This window comes from Salmo trutta, chromosome 4 (genome assembly GCF_901001165.1).
Source record: "Salmo trutta chromosome 4, fSalTru1.1, whole genome shotgun sequence".
NCBI classification, from domain to species: Eukaryota; Metazoa; Chordata; class Actinopteri; order Salmoniformes; family Salmonidae; genus Salmo; species Salmo trutta.
This window is the reverse complement of record NC_042960.1, coordinates 37,702,710-37,724,348: the sequence shown is the minus strand read 5'-3', so window position 1 is coordinate 37,724,348 and position 21,639 is coordinate 37,702,710. Positions and strand designations below refer to the sequence as shown.

At 40.9% G+C, this 21,639-nt stretch overlaps 1 protein-coding gene across 6 annotated transcripts in view; it reads left to right on the top strand.

Moving 5' to 3' along the window:
- The window catches only part of LOC115192316 (receptor-type tyrosine-protein phosphatase F-like), a 435,047-nt gene that overhangs the window by 90,437 nt on the left and 322,971 nt on the right, over positions 1-21,639 (top strand). For 3 of the 6 annotated variants that reach the window (XM_029750671.1, XM_029750670.1, XM_029750667.1), the window contains exon 1: positions 4,264-4,728. The exons of 1 other annotated variant lie outside the window; for it this stretch is intronic. The gene's annotated coding sequence lies outside the window, so the exon portion shown is untranslated. Of the gene's footprint in view, positions 1-4,263; positions 4,729-21,639 lie in introns of those variants that run through there. 2 more of the 6 variants (XM_029750673.1, XM_029750672.1) reach the window with 1 other exon arrangement.

Genomic DNA, 21,639 nt, shown 5'->3' with positions numbered 1-21,639 from the left:
TCAACAAATATTCTTTACCATAGGAATTACTAAAAAACGTCTTGTATGACCTCTTATACACTATATTAGGTCCATCCTTTGGAACTTTGGTTTTCCTAGATATGGCTACTTTATTATGATCACTACCTCCTCTCACAGGTAGACATGACAGTGATATTTATGTTCGAGCTGATAGTGTAGGGTGAACTGTACACAGTGGGCTTCCTACTAGGGCAAATCTTCTCAGTGCTAACAGCATAACTCAGGTTCATAAGCGTATGATTACTGCTGACAATATCTGTAGGATTGACAGAGGTATTTAGGGAGTTAGAGGGACATAAATTAGGTTACTTACATTATGACTGCCAACACCCCTGGGACAATGTACATTTGCAGCAGCAATACGACAATTCAGCGACACAATGGCAAGGATTATCTGAGCAGGGCTTGGGTCACTGATAAATCATTGTCTCAATGCAGCCTTGAAATGCACGGACAGGGTCCAGGAACCAAGATGATTTGGATGGACTCCTTCCAGGACAAGAGCATCGGACAAGAGAGGCTGCTAAATAACCAAAATGTTCATGTAAAAATTTTTACTTGCAAAGAACACTGGGTAATATGTCACTGGGTAATTACAGTAATATGATGTAATTATATTTGGTACTGTAATTAGATTACAGTAACAGGCTGGGTAAAATATTGGTACCATAAATGGATTACAGTAGCTGTACTGTAACAGAAATTCCAGTAACTTACTGACCAATTGCTGCCAGTAAGTTACTGTAAAATTTAAAGGAAATGTTTTACAATGCAGTCTAAGGTTTTTTCTGTGCTCAGTTGAGTAAGTAATCACTACCAATCTCAATTAAACAAATGAATGCATCCTGTTTTGGTTCGGCTTGACTGAGACACATACGTGGACTCTACAGGCTGCTGTAAACAGGTTGTAAGTGGACGGCCAGAGAGGTTGATTCTGTGTTTTGTTGAAGCACCGTTCAGTCATAAGCAATCAGTACCAAGCTCAAGAAAACACTGTCACTAGCTCCTTCAACTCAAGACAATACGCTTTGGATAAAAGTTTGCAGCATTAACTCACTTTTTCATTATTTTTCATATACATTTTGTTTCATGCTTTCTTGTTGGTGACTTGCCATTTAAGGGAAATTAGATTGCTCCATCCTGAAGAACTGGTTAAGGGTCAGACATACCAATAAATCTGACTGTCGATAGGTACTTAGCACATCTGCCCAGAGTGTCGGTAGTTAACTTTTTGTTGTTCATGTAAAACTGTTCTACCGCAGATTTAGTTTGTTTAAATCCTACAGGCCACCAGGTGGAAGTAGCTTGTTCGGCTTGTGCCTGCTGTAGCTAATGTAAGCTAACTAGCAAGATGACGGTAAAGTTGTTGCTAGTTAGCTAGAATTTGAAGTAATCCCTTGTTGATACTAACCAGATGGCCACAACTAGATAACTAGCGTAATTAAATCACAAAGCATAAAAAAATGTAACGAAGCAGCTGCCAGTTAGCTGTCAAGTAGCTAGCAAGCTCTGTTATGCTAACTGACGATGCTAACCATTTTGCTAACATTAGCTTGCAAGCGAACTGGCACTGGTAATATGGGATAATGGAGAGTGAATTGCATTATTTCTTCATCTTGCTAGATAGCTAGCTTGTTAAAGCATTTAGTGTTCTGTGCATTTTGCTGCATTTACCACCCCATTCTTTTCATATGAAGTGTACACTACATGACCAAAAGTATGTGGACACCTGCTCGTCAAACATCTCGTTACAAAATCATGGGCATTAACATGGAGTTTGTCCCTCCTTTGCTGCTATAACAGCCTACACTCTTCTGGAAAGGATTTCCACAAGAGCATTAGTGAGGTCGGGCACTGATGTTGGGCAATTAGGCCGCAGTTGGTGTTCCAATTCATCCCAAAGGTGTTCGATGGGTTTGAGGTCAGGGCTCTATGTAGGCCAGTCAAGTTCTTCCACACTGATCGCGACAAACCATTTCTGTATGGACCTCGCTTTGTGCACAGGGGCATTGTCATGCAGGAAAGGGCCTTCCCAAACTGTTTGTTCAAAGTTGGAAGCACAGAATCGTCTAGAATATCATTGGATGCTGTAGCGTTAAGATTTCCCTTCACTGGAACTAAGGGGCATAGCCTGAACCATGAAAAACAGCCACAGACCATTATTCCTCCTCCACCAAACTTTACAGTTGGCACTATGCATATGGGCAGGTAGCGTCCGTCGAACTGCAAGATGATTAAGCGTGAATCATCACTGTAGAGAATGTGTTTCTACTGCTCCAGAGTCAAATGGTGGTGAGCTTTACACCACTCCAGCCGACGCATGGCATTGCACATTGGTAATTTTAAGCTTGTGTGCAGCTGCTCTTTCATGGAAACCCATTTCATGAAGCTCCTGACAAACAGCCTGCACTTCCTTGCTTCCAGAGGCAGTTTTGAACTCAGTATTGAGTGTTGCAACCAAAGAAAGACAATTTTTACGTGCTTTAGCACTAGGCAGTCACGTTCATTGAGCTTGTGTGGCCTACCACTTCATCACTGAGCCGTTGTTTCTCCTAGATGTTTCCACTTCACAAAAACAGCACTTACAGTTGACCGGGGCAGTTCTAGCAGGGCAGACATTTGATGAATTTACTTGTTGGAAAGGTGGCATCCAATGACGGTGCCACGTTGAAAGTCACTGAGCTTTCAGTAAGGCCATTCTATTGCCAATCTTTGTCTATGGAGATTGCATGACTGTGTGCTCGATTTTATACACCTGTCAGCAACGGGCGTGGCAGAAATAGCCAAATCCACTAATTTGAATGGGTTTCCACATATTTTTGTATATAGTGTATGTGACTGCCTACAGTAGCTAGCTAACTTATGAGCAGGTGTACTTTATCAAACTGAACCTAACAAAACAAAAACTTATTCAAGCACAAAATGCCTTAGCTAGATGTACAAGATGTAAAGACTTGTTCTAGAAAAAAAAGCTCTATTCTGCACATGGTTGGCAGGTCTAGCTACATTTTCCAGTTAAATTACCACTCAAAACTCACCCAGAAGTCCTTAAAACTAGCCCAACATTTGTTGGTTGCAACAAGTGGTCTTGCCACATTTATCCAATAGGAGTCTCCATAATGGCAATCTAAATACACTGGTACAATTGCTTTACCTTGTTCTCTGCATTCTTTGTTGTTGGTTTATGACACCAAATGATTTAATCTGAACTATAGAATGATTCATAGTTAATGGCTAAGATGATTTTTTTGTTTGTTCAGAAAACATTATTGTGAAATGGTGTTAACACAATGTTAAACATTGAAATAGTGTTAATACAAGTCACATTGCTATTTTGTTTTTGTATTTTCAACTGGAGTATAAAAATCGAAATGCCCCAACAGTTTGCTTTATTGGCTTCTTTAATTTAATAAAATATGTAAATTCATGTATTGCTCCAGCCGGATATCCCAGTCATCCATCCCTTGGAGCAAGTTGCAAAGGAAAGAGAGAGAGGAGATCCATCATGAGTCCAGTACATCAAGAGTTTTATTCTCATAGTAGGGGTGGATTACACAAGGAAAAGGCCCTACTTTTTCCATTTTTCTTGTCATATCTCTAGGCTCCCCCACGTGGAGGTTCGTGCTCTCTGATTGGCTCAAAGTCAAGACCTCAACCACTGAAGAGCATTGCGATTCTACAAGTAGACACGGAAGATTTGTCTGTACCAGGTTGGTACACTGTAGGGAAGTATTTTGTTCTAGCAAGAGGGAATGGCCTCCTGCTGTGCTAAGTACCTACCATAGTCAGATTTCTCGGTGTGTCTGTACCATTATTTGAATGGTCTTTACTGTAGCTCTATTCTATTTGTTCAGACAGGTTGAGTTTAAACTGAAAATCAATGAGTGCTCTTATTAAACTCCTTCACCTCACAAACAGGATTAGCGTTCCAGCTGGTTAGAGAGAGTCAGTCTGCGTGTTTTCAGGCAAATAACGACTTCTACATACTCAAGACATGCTTTGCTAAACCCCCACCCAACCCAACCCCTCTGTCTCTCTGTCTTCTCTTTCCTTCTCGGCCGCTCAGTGCCAGGTTAAGTGGGAGAGAGGTGGAGGAGTCTGGTTCTACCTGTGTAAAATCAAACCTGCAACGAACCCTCTCATTGGCTCAGACCCCTGAAAACACCTCCCCCAAAACCCTGGCTTGAAACTCAACACCTGTGACGTCACAGTATAGCATTGGCAGTGGCTTTGCTGGCCTGTTCAGAACTCTGTGGGTATTCATTGGAGAGTGTCCCAGGAGAGATCGAGCTCCAGTGACCCCAGCAAGGCTCCCACACCGTTGGTAGGATTCAGTGGAATCTTTACAGACGGTGGCCATTTCACACAGCACAGTAAGGAGAGGGCCAGACAGCTCGAGGCAAAGGAGTAAAAAACACAACCAGAGTTAGACTACTTAGCAGCCAACCTGAAATGCTGCAACCTTCCTTCTTTCCCAGTTTCTTTCCTTCCACCTGTAGTGGCTAGTCCCCACCACACTGGGCTCTCTCTCTCTCTCTCTCTCTCTCTCTCTGACTTCAAACTGTCTGAGGTTTTGTGCTAAAGGACTAAAGGATATTGAGTAGAATCTTGTATGTATTTTTGAGGAATGACAGCAGTTTCAAAGACAAGTTTTATTTCCTGAGGAGTTTCCTTTATTGTGTATTTTTCATTTGGACCTTGAAATGGGTAAGTGTGGCTCTTTACTGCATTTCGTTTTGTTGTTCTGAAAATGTATTATATAGCAGAAGTGGTCAAGTGCAAAGAATTTGATGGAAAGTTGGTATTGGATGAATTTATATTTTGGTGATTAAAGCGATTCTCAGTTTTCTAGGTGTTATTTTATCTAGAGCCAGATTTGTATGTCTGGTCTTGTTAGAATTGCAAATTCTGAATTCAACTGTTTCTGTCTGTTAACAAAGTAACCCCACCTGGTCAAAGTAAACACACGCACAAACACACAAGCAGTCACAGAGCGTTGACTAAAGACTAGCGCTTCTAATAGTTGTCCTCTGGCCAATCTTTGCCCTGAGATACCTGTACTAAGGTGAGACTGAGTTGCCAAGTTGAGAGTTTGTCTGTGAGCATGTAGATTCAAGGTGCCTGTTTGTGTTCTCCATGAGTCCCCATCTCCCACGGTAATATTAGCATACTTCACCCAAAACCACTATCTATAGTATCCCTGTAGTTTTTTAAATAACAACCTCAGTTTTAGACAGAAAGCTATATTTGTTTCGTAACTTGGCGTTAATGCAGTACTTAAAGATTCAAGAGGTTAAATAAAGCAACTGCAATTCAACTTTATATTGTGCCTGCCTGCTTAGGAAAATCAAAGTATATTATTCTCAAGATAAGGAATGAAAGCATAATTATTTGTGAATGTTCCGCATGAAAGATAGTATACAGTGTGTGGCTTAATGAAAGCATTAATTTGTTTTCAAAAGGGATATACACTACCGTTCAGAAGTTTGGAGTCACTTAGAAATAGGAGCTAGCAAGAGAACAAGTACATTAGTGTTTAGTTTGAGAAACAGATGCCTCACAAGTCCTCAACTGACAGCTTCATTAAATAGTACTCGCAAAACGCCAGTCTCTACGTCAACAGTAAAGAGGCAACTCCGGGATGCTGGCCTTCTAGGCAGAGTTCCTCTGTCCAGTGTCTGTGTTTTTTGCCCATCTTAATCTTTTCTTTTTATTGGCTAGTCTGAGATATGGCTTTTTCTTTGCATCCCAGAGTCGCCTCTTCACTGTTGACGTTGAGGACTTGTCCTCTTGCTCAGTTGTGCACCGGGGCCTCCCACACCTCTTTCTATTCTGGTTAGAGCCAGTTTGCGCTCTTCTGTGAAAGGAGTAGTACACAGCGTTGTACAAGATCTTCAATTTCTTGGCAATTTCTCACATGAAATAGCCTTCATTTCTCAGAACAAGAATAGACTGACGAGTTTCAGAAGAAAGGTCTTTGTTTCTGGCCATTTTGAGCAAGTAATGGAACCCACAAATGCTGATGCTCCAGATACTCAACTAGTCTAAATAAGGCCAGTTTTATTGGTTCTTTAAATCAGCACAACAGTTTTAAGCTGTGCTAACATAATTGTAAAAGGGTTTTCTAATGATCAATTAGCCTTTTTAAATGATGAATTTAGATTAGCTAACACAACGTGCCATTGGAACACAGATGTGATGGTTGCTGATAATGGGCCTCTGTACGCCTATGTAGATATTCCATAAAAAAATCTGCAGTTTCCAGTTGCAATAGTCATTTACAACATTAACAATGTCTACACTGTATTTCTGATCAATTTGATATTATTTTAATGGACAAAAAATGAGCTTTTCTTTCAAAACAAGGACATTTCTAAGGGACCCCAAACTTTTTAAAGGTAGTGTAAGTAGTCAAATGAAAGAAAGAAAATAGGCCAGTTTCTATGAATTGGTGAACCCATCCTTCTTTCATTGATAATTCATTCCTTTCATTCCTTGAACAAGCTGTCTCTTACTTTGTTCACCAGAGAACTGGGAGCTTCTCAAGGGAGAGATTGCATTTCAGCAGCTAGGCATACGGTGGTGTCCCAAATGGCACCCTATTCCCTATGTAGTGCACATCTTTTGACAAGGGCCCATATGGAATAGGATGCCATTTGGGGCACAGCCTACGTCTTTCAACTAGCCTATTGTAAGCAAGCTAATTCAACAGTCCCTCTCTACAGTCTGTTAGTCTTTTATTTAGAGTCACCATTTACCTCTTGGTGGCCTATATGTTGCTATATCTCACTCTGGGGCTTCGTCACAGACAGCTAGCTCCTATTCATAATGACACAGTCTGTGTGTGTGCAGGTGACCCCTAGCTAACAGAGGAAAAATCCCTAAGGGTCCATACAGGCAGTGAACAAATTCCAGTAGTGAGCAGTTCTGGACACAAATCGGTGCGCCTGGCACCTACTACCATACCCTGTTCAGCCCCTGAGCCCCACTTCTGCCTGTGTCATCCACCCTGGCCCCCAGCCTGGTGCCATACAGCAGGAATCTGAGAGCAGGCTTTGCTGTGCTCACGGCAGGTTAATTGCGTTGCAGATTCCTCCACTGATGGAGCTAATCCCTGTAAAACAACACATTTCACATTTGAGGAGGCTATGTTTGTGTTCTAGTCTGCAGGTTAGCGTTTTTCATCATGAATCTTGGTTCTGAATGCAGCTCTGCACAGTGGTCACTAAATCTGATTTTAACCCTTACACTAACCTTAACAATAATTTTAACCTCATGCTAACCCTAGTGCCTAACCCTTTCCTTTCTTCAGGATTGGTGGGTCCCCTGCGGGACGGTTGAGCTAAAATAGGCTAATGCGATTAGCATGAGGTTGTAAGTAACAAGAACATTTCCCAGGACATAGACATATCTGATATTGTCAGAAAGCTTAAATTCTTGTTAATCTAACTGCACTGTCCAATTTACAGTAGCTATTACAGTGAAATAATGCCATGCTATTGTTTGAGGAGTGCACAATTTTGAACATGAAAATGTATAAATAAACAAATTAGGCACATTTGGGCTGTCTTGATACAAAATTTTAACAGAAATGTAATGGTTCATTGGATCAGGCTAAAACTTTGCCCATACACTGCAGCCATCTAGTGGCCAGTATCTACATTTCACCTGGGCTGGAATAATACATTATGGCCTTTCTCTTGCATTTCAAAGATGATGGTACAAAAAAAATACAAAGAAACATTTTTTTCTTCTTTGTATTATCTTTTACCTAATCTAATGTATTATATTCTCCTACATGTCACGTAGAGAGAGACACATTTATGGAAAGACACTCGTGACTTACACACAAAGAATATACACGCACACAAAGACATACAAGCAAGAACGTACATGCACGCACAGACACAGGTTGTAGCCTGGGGTTTAAGTGTAACGGTTTACCATAGTTTGATGTGGATCAAACCAAAGTTTCTCTGTAACACTAGTAATTTGGTTTTCTTATGAAGGCAGTCTTTCTGTTTATGTCTCTGCTCTTTGAAGTGGGGATTCAAAGGCCTCTCCCTCCAACCATAAGCTTTTGAAGAAGATTTCAAAATAGATGGAATTTAATCACCATTTGATTATCAAGCCTTAGCTATTTCTGATAGTGACTGTCTGAGTCCCAAATAACATCCAACACAAAAATTGTGTAGTGCTTCAAAAATAGTGCACTACGCAGGGAATGCCATTTTCAAAAAGTGAATCTATTGCTCATCTTGTCTGAAATGGGAGCCGCCCATCTGGCAGTTGGACACACCAATTAGGCTTGATCCGGCTCATGCTTGTCAAAGTTTTTTATAAACCAGTGTTCATCCCCATTCTGAACCACAAAGTAACCTATAAGACAATGAACACCTGAGGCAATAGAGTGCCTGTATGAGCAGGGGCTCTTTTGTGGTCGAGGCTCTCTAAACTTTCTCAATTCATTTACCTAAAACAATATTTTTTCTCTCCCATGTCTTGACACTGTTATTGATATGGAGGTTTGTGTCAGTGTACCGGGAAGCCTCTCCATCAAGCCTCCCCTCTTCTTCATTTTCTCTTCACTTCTATTGGCCACCTCAGTAACTCAGCAACGGGTGAAACCATGAAGTGTCTTTTGAAATGGTATAAGGAGATGTGATGGTGAAGGCCCAACCTGGGAGTGTCCCCCCAAATGGCACCCCATTCCCTTTATAGTACACTACTTTTGACCAGAGCCCTATGGGCCCTGGTCAAAAGTAGTGCACTAAAAAGAGAGTAGGGGGCCATTTGTGGACACATTATAGGCTCCATCCAGAGAGCAACAGACAGGCTGAGGATTCCTGTCCAGACACGCCATGTGAATGCAGAGAGAGCTGGCTGTGATGACTGTGTCCTAAGAGAAAACAGCCATACTCCATTTATGTTCACTTCACAAGCCTGGCAGTTAGCACAATGTAACAATAAAATGTAGGTATTGTATGGGGGATGGGTTCTTTAAGTATGTTTCATCATTCATGTACAGTACAGTGGTTCTTCCTTTAAAAGTTTTGAGCTTATGCTGCGACCATTTGTGGTAGATGGTGCCCGATTGTGGAAAATTGTGTCATTCTGGCAACAATGGCTGACACTTTAATAATGTGTCATAGAATTCTGCGGCACCCCGCAAGCTGTGCTGCAGTACCCCACAACTGTTAAAGGAAGAACCACTGTATTTGTGTGATTCATCTATGATTCGTGTATGAGACATGCATAACACGTGTCGTGAAAACCTTCTCTGCCTTTTCTCACAGTTAATCAAATTATACATTTAGGCAATGCATTAAGGCTAATTAGGCTACATTTGACTATTATTGATAGCTAGCTAGCTACATTGATAGCTAGCTAGCTGCTCTGAAGCAGAGCAGAATCACGCTGATATGCAGTGCCTTCAGGAAGTATTCATACCCCTTGACTTATTCCACACTTAGTTGTGTTACAGCCTGAATTCAAAAATGGATTACATTTTTATCTCACCCATCTACACAAAATACCCCATAATGACAAAGTGGGAACATATTTTTTGACATTTTTGCAAACTTATTGAAAATGAAATACAGAAATATATCATTTACGTCAGTGGAGGCTGCTAAGGGGAGGACGACTCATAATAATGGCCGGAATGGAGTGAATGGAATTGTATCAAACCATCTTTTTTGGTGGTTATGTGTGTGATACCATTTCATTTATTCCATTCCAGCCATCTAAGAGCTTTGAATACCTGGATTGTACAATATTTGTGACTCACCACCTGGATTTGGTCTTATGTAGCAACATTTGAAATTGTGTTTTTTTACATTGGATAAAAGTAGAGACTACAAAATAGTATATCATACACTGCATTTGAGGAACAATGGAAAAGTAATTCTGCTTTGAAAGTTGATAAACTTGTAAACTAACTTTTGAGAAAATGTTCTTTGAATATTTTGGTATCTAGTGAAAAGCTCTTCTTTGTCTACACCCATTCAGCATCGTTCACACCCTCTTAAGCTTTTGCCTCACCCATCTCCTTTCGCTGTCGGAGCGTTCAGAGCGCACAGTTGATGCTCTGGCCGATGATTTGTTTACCTCTCGATAACAATAAAACAGCCTAACCAGCTCTGCTGGCAACAATTTCATTACGCTTTTTTGCCAATGTTTACTGACACCGGCCATATTCAATGGGTGTTGTACACTTTAGCTAAAGACATGTAGCTAGCTAGTTACATAAACAATGAACCTAGCTAGGTAAACAACGTATAAGATTACACACTATGTAACATTAGCTAACGAGCCAGCATGCTAACATTAGCTAGTTAAACAACAATGAACTTAATGCCAAATCATGTCGTTTCTACCCTGCATGAATCTGCTGGGAGCTAACCAACCAGGTTCAATGTTAGCTAACTAATATTAGGCTCTAACTAGCAAGGCTAATGGCTCTGGGATATGAATAATAACTTCATACATGTAACATTGGCTAGGGAGCCAGCCAGCTAATGTTAGCTAGCTAGCTAACAGTACACTTTAGCTTGAAATGAGACCACTTTCTGTCAAAATTAGAAACGTGTAATATCTGAAAATGTATCTAGCTAGAACAGCTTACCGGTATACATCATCATGCGTCATGGACGTGTCTCCCTGTCACGGATGCCCTTCCCCGGTTGCCTTTAGTTTGAAAATGTAATCCGGAGACAGGTGTTTTCTCCATCTCTTTAGCTATCTTACTCTAATTCCACTGATTTCAAAACTCAAACCTCCAGAAAGTGGAGAACAACACACAGAAAGTGGAGAATAACACCTATGCAGCTCCACTACATGATACATTTTAAAAAAGCTGAGTTTGACAGGATTACCAACACAGACTGACCAGCTCAAATAGACAGAAACCTATATGGCAGAACAATCCAAACTCCTCTCTCTGCATGTCCAGCCCACTCATTATCTTTGCCAATCATCGCTAGTGGGAAGGTTGCTGATTTTTTTCTGTGGCTTAACCAACAAGGCTTGTAATTTAACAATTATTAAGGCACATGAAAGTTCAAATGTTCCAGAAAACATTTCTGACCAAAAAACACATTTTGATATAAAAAAAGACATTCAAATAGCTCTTCTGTGAAGTCGTGAATTGTGAGATATGCCTAGTTTCCTGAAATGGGGATCAGTGTCGTCGTTGTCCATCCCCCCCCCCCCCCCCCATTGGACGGTTGAGCTAACGATAGCATGAGGTTGTAAGTAACAAGAATGTTTCCCAGGATATAGGCATACCTGATACAGTGGCTTGCGAAAGTATTCACCCCCCTTGGCATTTTTCCTATTTTGTTGCCTTACAACCTGGAATTAAAATAGATTTTGGGGGGTTTGTATCATTTAATTTACACAACATGCCAACCAATTTGAAGATGCAAAATATTTTTGGGTGTGAAACAAACAAGAAATAAGACAAACAGAAAACTTGAGCATGCATAACTATTCACCCCCCCAAAATCAATACTTTTTAGAGCCACCTTTTGCGGCAGTTACAGCTGCAAGTCTCTTGGGGTATGTCTCTATAAGCTTGGCACATCTAGCCACTGGGATTTTTGCCCATTCTTCAAGGGAAAACTGCTCCAGCTCCTTCAAGTTGTATGGGTTCCGCTGGTGTACAGCAATCTTTAAGTCTTACCACATATTCTCAATTGAATTGAGGTCTGAGCTTTGACTAGGCCATTCCAAGACATTTAAATGTTTCCCCTTAAACCACTCAAGTGTTGCTTTAGGAGTATGCTTAGGGTCATTGTCCTGCTGGAACGTCAACCTCCATCCCAGTCTTAAATCTCTGGAAGACTGAAACAGAATTTCCCTGTATTTAGTGCCATCCATCTCTCCTTCAATTCTGACCAGCTTCGCAGTCCCTGCCGATGGAAAAACATCCCCACAGCATGATGCTGATGGTGTTCTCGGGGTCATGGGAGGTGTTGGGTTTGCGCCAGACATAGCGTTATCCTTGATGGCCAAAAAGCGCAATTTTAGTCTCATCTGACCAGAGTACCTTCTTCCAAATGTTTGGGGAGTCTCCCACATGCCTTTTGGTGAACACCAAATGCAGTTGCTTATTTTTTTCTTCAAGCAATGTTTTTTTTCTTCAAGCAATGTTTTTTTCTGACCACTCTTCTGTAAAGCCCAGCTCTGTGGAGTGTAAGGCTTAAAGTGGTCCTATGGACAGATACTCCAATCTCCGCTGTGGAGCTATGCAGCTCCTTCAGGGTTATCTTTTGTCTCTTTATTGCCTCTCTGATTAATGCCCTCCTTGCCTGGTCCGTGAGTTTTGGTGGGCGGCCCTCTCTTGGCAGGTTTGTTGTGGTGCCATATTCTTTCCATTTTTTAATAATGGATTTAATGGCACTCCGTGGGATGTTGAAAGTTTCTGATATTTTTTTATAACCCAACCCAGATCTGTACTTCTCCACAACTTTGTTTCTGACTTGTTTGGAGAGCGCCTTGGTCTTCATGGTACCACTTGCTTGGTGGTGCCCCTTGCTTAGTGGTGTTGCAGCCTCTGGGGCCTTTCAGAACAGGTGTGTGTATATATACTGAGATCACGTGGCACGTCATATGACACTTAGATTTGACTTTATTTAACTAATTATGTGACTTCTGAAGATAATTGGTTCCACCAGATCTTATTTAGGGGCTTCATAGCAAAGGTGGTGAATTCATATGCCCGCGTCACTTTTCTGTTTCGATTTTTTTGAAACAACTTCTTTTTTTCATTTCACTTCACAAATTTGGACTATTTTGTGTGTGTCGATGAGATGATATCCAAATAAAAATATGATTTAAATTACATGTTGTAATGAAACAAAATAGGAAAAATGCAAAGGGGATTAATTATTTTGCAAGCCACAGTGTGCTTGACAATCTCTGCCTCAGTATAGCATGATCAACTGTATCAAAAGCCTTAGAGAGATCAATAAAAAGTGAGACACAGAGCTGTTTTTTGTCAAGGGCTTCAGTGATATCATTTAATAGCTTCATGGCTGCTGCAATTGTGCTATGCTTCTTCCTGAAGCCCGATTGGAACATGGATAAAATAGAGTTAGTACATAGAAACTATTTTAGCTGTTCACTAGAAGGGTTTCAAGTTTTTTCCCCAGGGTTGACAGCTTTGAGATTGGCCTAGAATTATTTAAAAGAGTTGGATCTCCCCCTTTTAAATGTGGTAGGACAAATGGGGATTTCCAGATCCTTGGAATTTCATTACATTCCAGGGTTAGATTGAATAGATATGTAAGTAGTTCAGCTATGAAATCAGCTGCCAGTTTTACAAATCAGGGATCATGAAGTTCAGGACCTGCAAGTTTTCTCTGATGTAAGGATTTCAGGGCTTTATGTACCTCCTGCACTGAGAATGGCAAAAAGCTAAAAGTTTGACCAACTCTCACCGGTTTATCCACACAGGGTTGTACAGAGACAGAGAATACTGAATCAAACAGCCTACCAGATGATACGAAGTGCTCATTGAAACAATTCAGCATTTCAGTTTTGTCATATACAGCAAGAGTCCTTCAATACACATGACGGTAATTCATTAACATTCCTGTTACCAGACATAGACTTAATAGCCTTCCAAAACGTTCTAGGGTCATTCAGGTTATCAGTGGTAACATACATCAAATATTCCTGAGAAGAATACTTGTTTCGTAGCTGCCTAAAAAGAAGCCAATCAGCATCAGAACATGATTTCCTTGCCTTAGCTCAGGCTAGATTACGTTTGTGAATAATACAAGACAGCTTGTAACTCTGAACCTGCGGAATGGGGCGTGTTTGTTTACTATTTGGAAAAAAACATAATGAAAGAATTTCCAGGCAGTTTCCAAATAGGAATAAACTCAAGCTTTCTCCGGTCAAAATAAAAGAAATCATGAAAGAAAGCCTGCTCATTAAAACTATTACAATTTCTCTTACGAATAAAGTGTGGGATTGTCTTAGGAACCTTTGTATTTCTAACAGCAACAACAGCACAATGGTCACTTAAATCATAACAGAAAACACCAATCGCAGAATATTTATGTGGAACATTTGTCAATATCAAATCAATCAGGGTAGATTTCTCTGGACATTTGAGATTTGGACGGGTGGGTGAGTTAACAACTGGGTAAGATTCATAAATTACAACACATTTTAAAATCATCAGACACCCGACTTTAACCAACACCTACTGAGATCACCAATCAAGATCATTTCACTATAAAGAAGTTTAGACATAAGGTGCATCAGAGAAGAAAATGCATCATGAGAGCAGAGGGGTGTGTCTATAACAGCCAATCACAGTTATAGAGAGACCCTTTGAAACCTCAAGATTCAAAGCAAGAAATTCCAACTGTTTACAAATAGTTTCAGACTTGCCACACTTACAAAGAATTTAGTCTTTACATATATATCCACACCCCCATCTTTCTATATATAGCCACAGCCCCACCCCCACTCGGTCAGTGTGATACACATTGTAACCATTTATACAAATATCCTTATCAAGAACAGACTTGCTGAGTTTTCAGAAAACACAATTACATCAGCATCAGTTGATTTAAGCTGCGTACATTTAAATGAAAAATACCAAGACCAGATTTTAATATCAGGGCCAGAGTTACAGTAGGTTTCACATTACTTGATATCAACAAAAGAAGAATAACTTGGCACCTCTTTTTTAAGAGACCTACTGCAAGCAAATTCTACAAGTGAGTTTCCAGACAATAGAAAACATTCATTTAAAACCATTAAACTTTGGTAGTGGTTCAAATTCATACTGTTCACATCATGACACAAATGCAGTGAGTTACTGATAAAATCACAAAGTAGCTAACAGTGTAGCATAGGAAGACAGATTGTGTCTTTGATTGAGAGAAGATGAGTGGTATATCAAGATCGGGGTATGTCTGATCTGTCGGTAAAACGGAGAGTGGAGTGACGACTTGCACCCCACTCGACCCCCCCCCTTGATTCCAGAGCCAGAGGTGACAGGAGCCTTTCACCAGCCCTACACAATTAATGGCACCGAGTCAAGCATGTTGTTTCCATATGATTGATGCGATTGATACCTTTCTATTTATTCCAATCCAGCCGTTACAATGACTGCCCTCCTATAGCTCCTCCCATCAGCCTCCTCTGGTGCGATGGCAGAAAAGACAGGATGATAATCCGTGATCATAGGGTAGGGAAGAGCCTGACAAAGCAGCACTTTGAGTCTTAAAAAGCTCCTGGTCATGTGGGGTTCTTGACACGGCATTTACAAATCTTCCGAATTCTTCAAAGACTATAAATGAATGAATGCAACAATCATGTCTCTGTCAATAGCAAACACAGTCATCATGGGTGGTACTGGTAACTCTAAAATTCACTCGAAAGACGCCCTGGGAATTATGCAAATAAGGCTTTAAACCCTACAGTAGGGCTATTCAATTATGGTCCTGGAGGGCCGAAACAATTGTCATTTGGGATTTTTTTTAATGGTTCTTCAAAGAACCATCCCATTTATGGATCTTCAGAGACCCTAAAATGGTCCCCTATGGCAGGGGTGTCAAACTCATTCCATGGAGGGCCTAGTGTCTGCAGGTTTTTCCCCCCCTTTCAATTAAGACCTAGACAGCCAGGTGAAGAGTTCTTTACTAATTAGTGACCTTAATTTATCAATCAAGTACAAGTGTGGAGCAAAAACCTGCAGACACTCGGCACTCTGTGGCATGAGTATGACACTTGTCCTATAGCATCGCTCCCAATAACCTTATTTGGTTCCAACTTGCACCTTTATGTTTAAGACTGTGGGAAAGTCCTAAATGTAGGGAGAGGTTGGCAGTTAAGGGAAGGCTTCCTCTTTCTTCTCCTTTGACTCCTCTTTCAACCATGTCTCTCTCTCTCTCTCCCTCTTTCCTTGCCTAGTTAAATAAAGGTTAAATAAAAAATAAATCCCTGCAGTGTGAAAGGAGCAGCAGCAGTGATATCATGACAGACATCTTAACCTGGCCAGCCTGACTGCCTGGCAGCGAGTCAGGGATGACACAGACCTATCTCCCCCACCACTCTACAGCAGATACATTATACTTTTAACACAGCCAGTCAGGCAGGTAGGAAGGGAAGCAGGCAGGATACAGACCCCCACACTGTACCGCAGATACAATATCCTTACAGTCAGAGATGTCTGTTGTCTGGATCTCTCTGGCCCTGACTGTGGCATGAAGGATAATTATGCTATAGCTTGTGGTTATAGTAGAGGCTCTTCAAAGACATAGAGCTGCTAATTGCTGACTGTTGTCACCAGACATTTTAATAGAAACCATCTTGAGGGTCCTCCTCTTTCTGTAATTCCGTCATATCTGTGTCCCAAATCACACCCTATTTTTCTATAGAGTGCAATACTTTTCACCAGAGGCCTATGGGCCCTGGTCAAAAGTAGTGAACTAAATAGGGAATAGGTTGCAGATATGACTTAATTACAGAGAGGAGAGGACCCTCAAGATGGTTTCTATTTAAATGTCTGTTGACAACAATCAGCAATTAGCAGCTCAATGTCATTGAAGAGCCTCCATTATAATCTCAAGCTATAACATAATTCCCCTTCATGCCATCGTGGAAAGGCTTCCCAATAACAATATAGAGGTCCTCATGATGAGCAAATCAAACAAACTGCATAATTACAATCCAAGCAAAGGAAATGGTCTTAATGCACATAGTTTGAAGACATTGGTTTTTGAGATTTACCTCGTTTAGGAAAAAAATTAAAGCAAATTCGATGCGGATGTGATTTTACTCAGGAAAGCCATGCAAACTGTTGGAGATCTATGCCAGCCTCACTACTACTCCCTGCACATACTATAGGGCAGCCACCCAGTGTCAGGATGGATTAACCAAGAGAGAGAGGAGTTAGAGAGAGAAAGAGAGCAGGGAGGGGTGTGGTTCTCAAATCCACTCCTGTAGAGCGTAATAGTAGTGCTCTCTCTCTGTGCTACAGTATGCTGATGAGCTCCTCAATACTAGCCCCTGCCATCCCTATGAGCAGGGTTGGGGAGTAACGGATTACATGTAATCTGTTATATGTAAGGGATTACAAAAAAAAGAATTGTAATCAGTTTCGTTACCAGTAAAAATATTGTAATAATAATATAGATACTTTCTAAAAACTAGATGATTACTTCCAGGATTACTTTGAAATTCAGAAAGGATATTAGCGAAAACAAGTCTTTGAAGCTTCTCTGTTTAATCAATGACATTCAAATCAGCATTGGAAAAAGGCGCAAGTTTAAATTTGTTCAACGTAAGCGAGTCTGACCAAAATTTAGAGACCACTATGATGACACTCCAAATGTGTTTGATGGATCGCGGGAAAAGAGCAAGAATAGGCTTTTGTAGGCTACAGTCCAAGCTATGTCTTCCAAAGGTGCAACTGCATACAAAGATTATCCAATTTATAAATGCTTGGAGGTAAGTATGACAGCAGTGGTGTAGTCTACAACGATACAGATATCACTTATTATTGATATCTACAGTGCCTTGCAAAATAATTCATCCCCCTTTGCGTTTTTCCTATTTTGTTGCATTACAACCTGTAATTTAAATGTATTTTTATTTGGATTTCATGTAATGGACATACACAAAGTAGTCCAAATTGGTGAAGTGAAATGAAAAAAATAACATTTAAAAAAATATATATAAAAAAAAAAAAATGAAGGTGGTGCGTGCATATGTATTCACCCCCTTTGCTATCAAGCCCCTAAATAAGATCTGGTGCAACCAATTATCTTCAAAAGTCAGATAATTAGTGAAATAAAGTCCATGTGTGTGCAATCTAAGTGTCACATGATCTGTCACAGGATCTCAGTATATATACACCTGTTCTGAAAGGCCCCTGAGTCTGCAACACCACTAAGCAAGGGGCACCACCAAACAAGCGGAGAAGGGGGGCACCAAGGGGCACCACAAAGTTGTGGAGAAGTACAGATCAGGGTTGGGTTATAAAGAATATCAGAAACTTTGAACATCCCACGGAGCGCCATCAAATCCATTATTAAAAAATGGAAAGAATACGGCACCACAACAAACCTGCTAAGAGAGGGCTGCCCACCAAAACTCACAGACCAGGCAAGGAGGGCATTAATCAGAGAAGCAACAAAGAGACCAAAGATAACCCTGAAGGAGCTGCAAAGCTCCACAGCGGAGATTGGAGTATCTGTCCATAGGACCACTTTAAGATGTACACTCCACAGAGCTGGGCTTTACAGAAGAGTGGCCAGAAAAAAAGCCATTGCTTCAAGAAGAAAACAAGCAAACATGTTTGGTGTTCGCCAAAAGGTATGTGGGAGACTCCCCAAACATATGGAAGAAGGTACTCTGGTCAGGTGAGACTAGAATTGCGTTTTTTTGGCCATCAAGGAAAACGCTATGTCTGGCGCAAACCCAACACCCCCGAGAACAATATCCCCACAATGAAGCATGGTGGTGGCAGCATCATGCTGTGGGGATGTTTTTCATCGGCAGGGACTGGGAAACTGGTCAGAATTGAAGGAATGATGGAAGACACTAAATACAGGGAAATTCTCTTTCTGTGGTATGACTTAAAGATTGCTGTACACCAGCGGAACCCATCCAACTTGAAGGAGCTGGAGCAGTTTTGCCTTGAAGAATGGGCAAATATCCCAGTAGCTCGATGTGCCAAGCTTATAGCGACATACCCTAAGAGCCTTGCAGCTGTAATTGCTGCAAAAGGTGTCTCTACAAAGTATTGACTAGGGGGGGTGAATAGTTATGCATGCTCAAGTTTGACATTTTTTTGTATTATTTCTTGTTATTTCTTGTTTGTATTTTAATTCCAGGTTGTAAGGCAACAAAGTAGGTTAAATGCCAAGGGGTGAATACTTTCGCAAGCCACAGTACATAACCAACCCATGAAGTAAAATGTAACATCCATATACAGTTGAAATCTTAAGTTTACAGTCATTCAAATTTGTTTTTCAACCACTCCACAAATTTCTGGTTCTTGACAAGTCGGCAAGGACATCTTAAGTAATTTTTCCAACAATTGCTTACAGACAGATTTTTTTCACTTATAATTCACTGTACCACAATTCCAGTGGGTCAGAAGTTTACATACACTAAGTTGACTGTGCCTTTAAACAGCTTGGAAAATTCCAGAAAATGATGTCATGGGTTTAGAAGCTTCTGATAGGCTAATTGACATAATTTGAGTCAATTGGAGGTGTATCTGTATTTCAAGGCCTACCTTCAAATTCAGTGCGTCTTTGATTGACATCATGGGAAAAATCTAAAGAAATTATACAAAACCTCAGAATATTTTGTAAAACTCCACAAGTCGGGTTCATCCTTGGGAGCAATTTCCAAACGCCTGAAGGTACCACGTTCATCTGTACAAACAATAGTATGCAAGTATAAACACCATGGGACCACGCAGCCGTCATACTGCTCAGGAAGGAGACACGTTCTGTCTCCTAGAGATGAACATACTTTGGTGCGAAAAGTGCATATCAATCCCAGAACAATAGCAAAGGACCTTGTGAAGATTCTGGAGGAAACGGGTACAAAAGTATCTATATCCACAGTAAAACGAGTCCTATATCGACAATACCTGAAAGGCCGCTCAGCAAGGAAGAAGCCACAAAGATCATACTTTTTGGAGGAAGGTTTTCTGGTCTGACAAACAAAAATAGGCCTATTTGGCCATAATGACCATTGTTATGTTTGGAGGAAAAAGGGGGACGCTTGCAAGCTGAAGAACACCATCCCAACCGTGAAGCACAGGGATGGCAGCATCATGTTGTGGGGGTGCTTTGCTGCAGGAGGGACTGGTGCACTTCACTAAATAGATGGCTTCATGAGGGAGAAAAATGATGTGGATATATTGAAGCTACATAACAAGACATCAGTCAGGGAGTTAAAGCTTGGTTGCAAATGGGTCTTCCAGATGGACAATGACCCCCAAGCATACTTCCAAAGTTGTGGCAAATGGCTTAAGGACAACAAAGTCAAGGTATTGGAGTGGCCATCACAAAGCCCTGACCTCAATCCTATGGAAGATTTGTGGGCAGAACTGAAAAAGCATGTGCGAGCAAGGAGGCATACAAACCTGACTCAGTTACACCAGCTCTGTCTGGAGGAATGGGCCAAAATTCACCCATCTTATTGTGGGAAGCGTGTGGAAGGCTACCCGAAACATTTTACCCAAGTTAAACAATTTAAAGGCAATGCTACCAAATACTAATTGAGTGTATGTAAACTTCTGACCCACTGGGAATGTGATGAAAGAAATAAAACCTGAAGTAAATCATTCTCTCTACTATTATTCTGACATTTCACATTCTTAATATAAAGTGGTGATCCTAACTGACCTAAAACATGGAACTTTTACTAGGATTAAATGTCAGGAATTGTGAAAAACGGAGTTTAAATGTATTTGGCTAAGGTGTATGTAAACTTCAGACTTCAACTGTATGGCCAACTATGTAAACTTTAACATTGATTTACCCTGCAGTAGATGTCGTTCAATTGGTAACATACATTTGTCTTCTTCTAATTCCTCTTAAAGGGAAAGTCATCTAAAAGTAACTGAATGTAATTACATTACTAAATTAGGGTAATCCAAAATTCACATTACTGATTACAATTTTGGAGAGGTAACTAGTAACTGTAATGGATTACATTTAGAAAGTAACATACCCAACCCTGCCTATGAAAGTCCATTCAGTGGCTTCTTGTGCCTGTGTCAGAGCCTAAATCCCACAACCTTAGTGTCCTGTTAAGAGCTCTGATTTATTAGGTCTTAGCCTGCATTTTCACCACTCTGCTTCAAAGTCCAGAGAGATAAAAGTAGAACAGAGGGTGAAGCCATTAAAAATGCATCAAAGATGATGTGGGCCGGTACTGTCTGAGGCTTTGAGTAGTACAGCATGCTAGTAGATGGATAAGAAAACATATGTTACTATGTTACTACACTGCAGTGTAGTGCTGCTGCTGCATTGGGCAGAGCTTAAATTTGCCATTCACTCTAAGTAACTGAGCCGGAGAGGTTGGCTGATGTTTTACATGCTCCGAACCAACTGTGTTATTTTGTTTGTTTTTTTGCATTGTTTGTAACTTATTTTTGTACTTATTTTGTACATAATGTTGCTGCTACTGTCTGTTATGACCGAAAATAACTTTTGGACATCAGAACAGCAATTACTCACCACGAGCTGGAAGAAGATTTTTCCTTTAACGAGTCCGACGAGAAGGATATACTGCTTTCCCGGGAACAGGCTTAGGACCCAGGGACTAAACACCTCCTTCTACAACTGGATCCTGGACTTCCTGACGAGCCACACCCAGGTAGTAAGGGTAGGTAACAACACATCCACCACGCTGATCCTCAACACGGGGGCACTTCAGGGGTGCTTGCATGGTCCCCTCCTGTACTCCCTGTTCTCTCATGACTGCACAGCCAGTCACGACTCCAACACCATCATTAAGTTTGCCGATGACACAACAGTGGTAGGCCTGATCACTGACAACGATGAGACAGCCTATATGGAGGAGGTCAGATACCTGGCCGTGTGGTACCAGGACAACAACCTT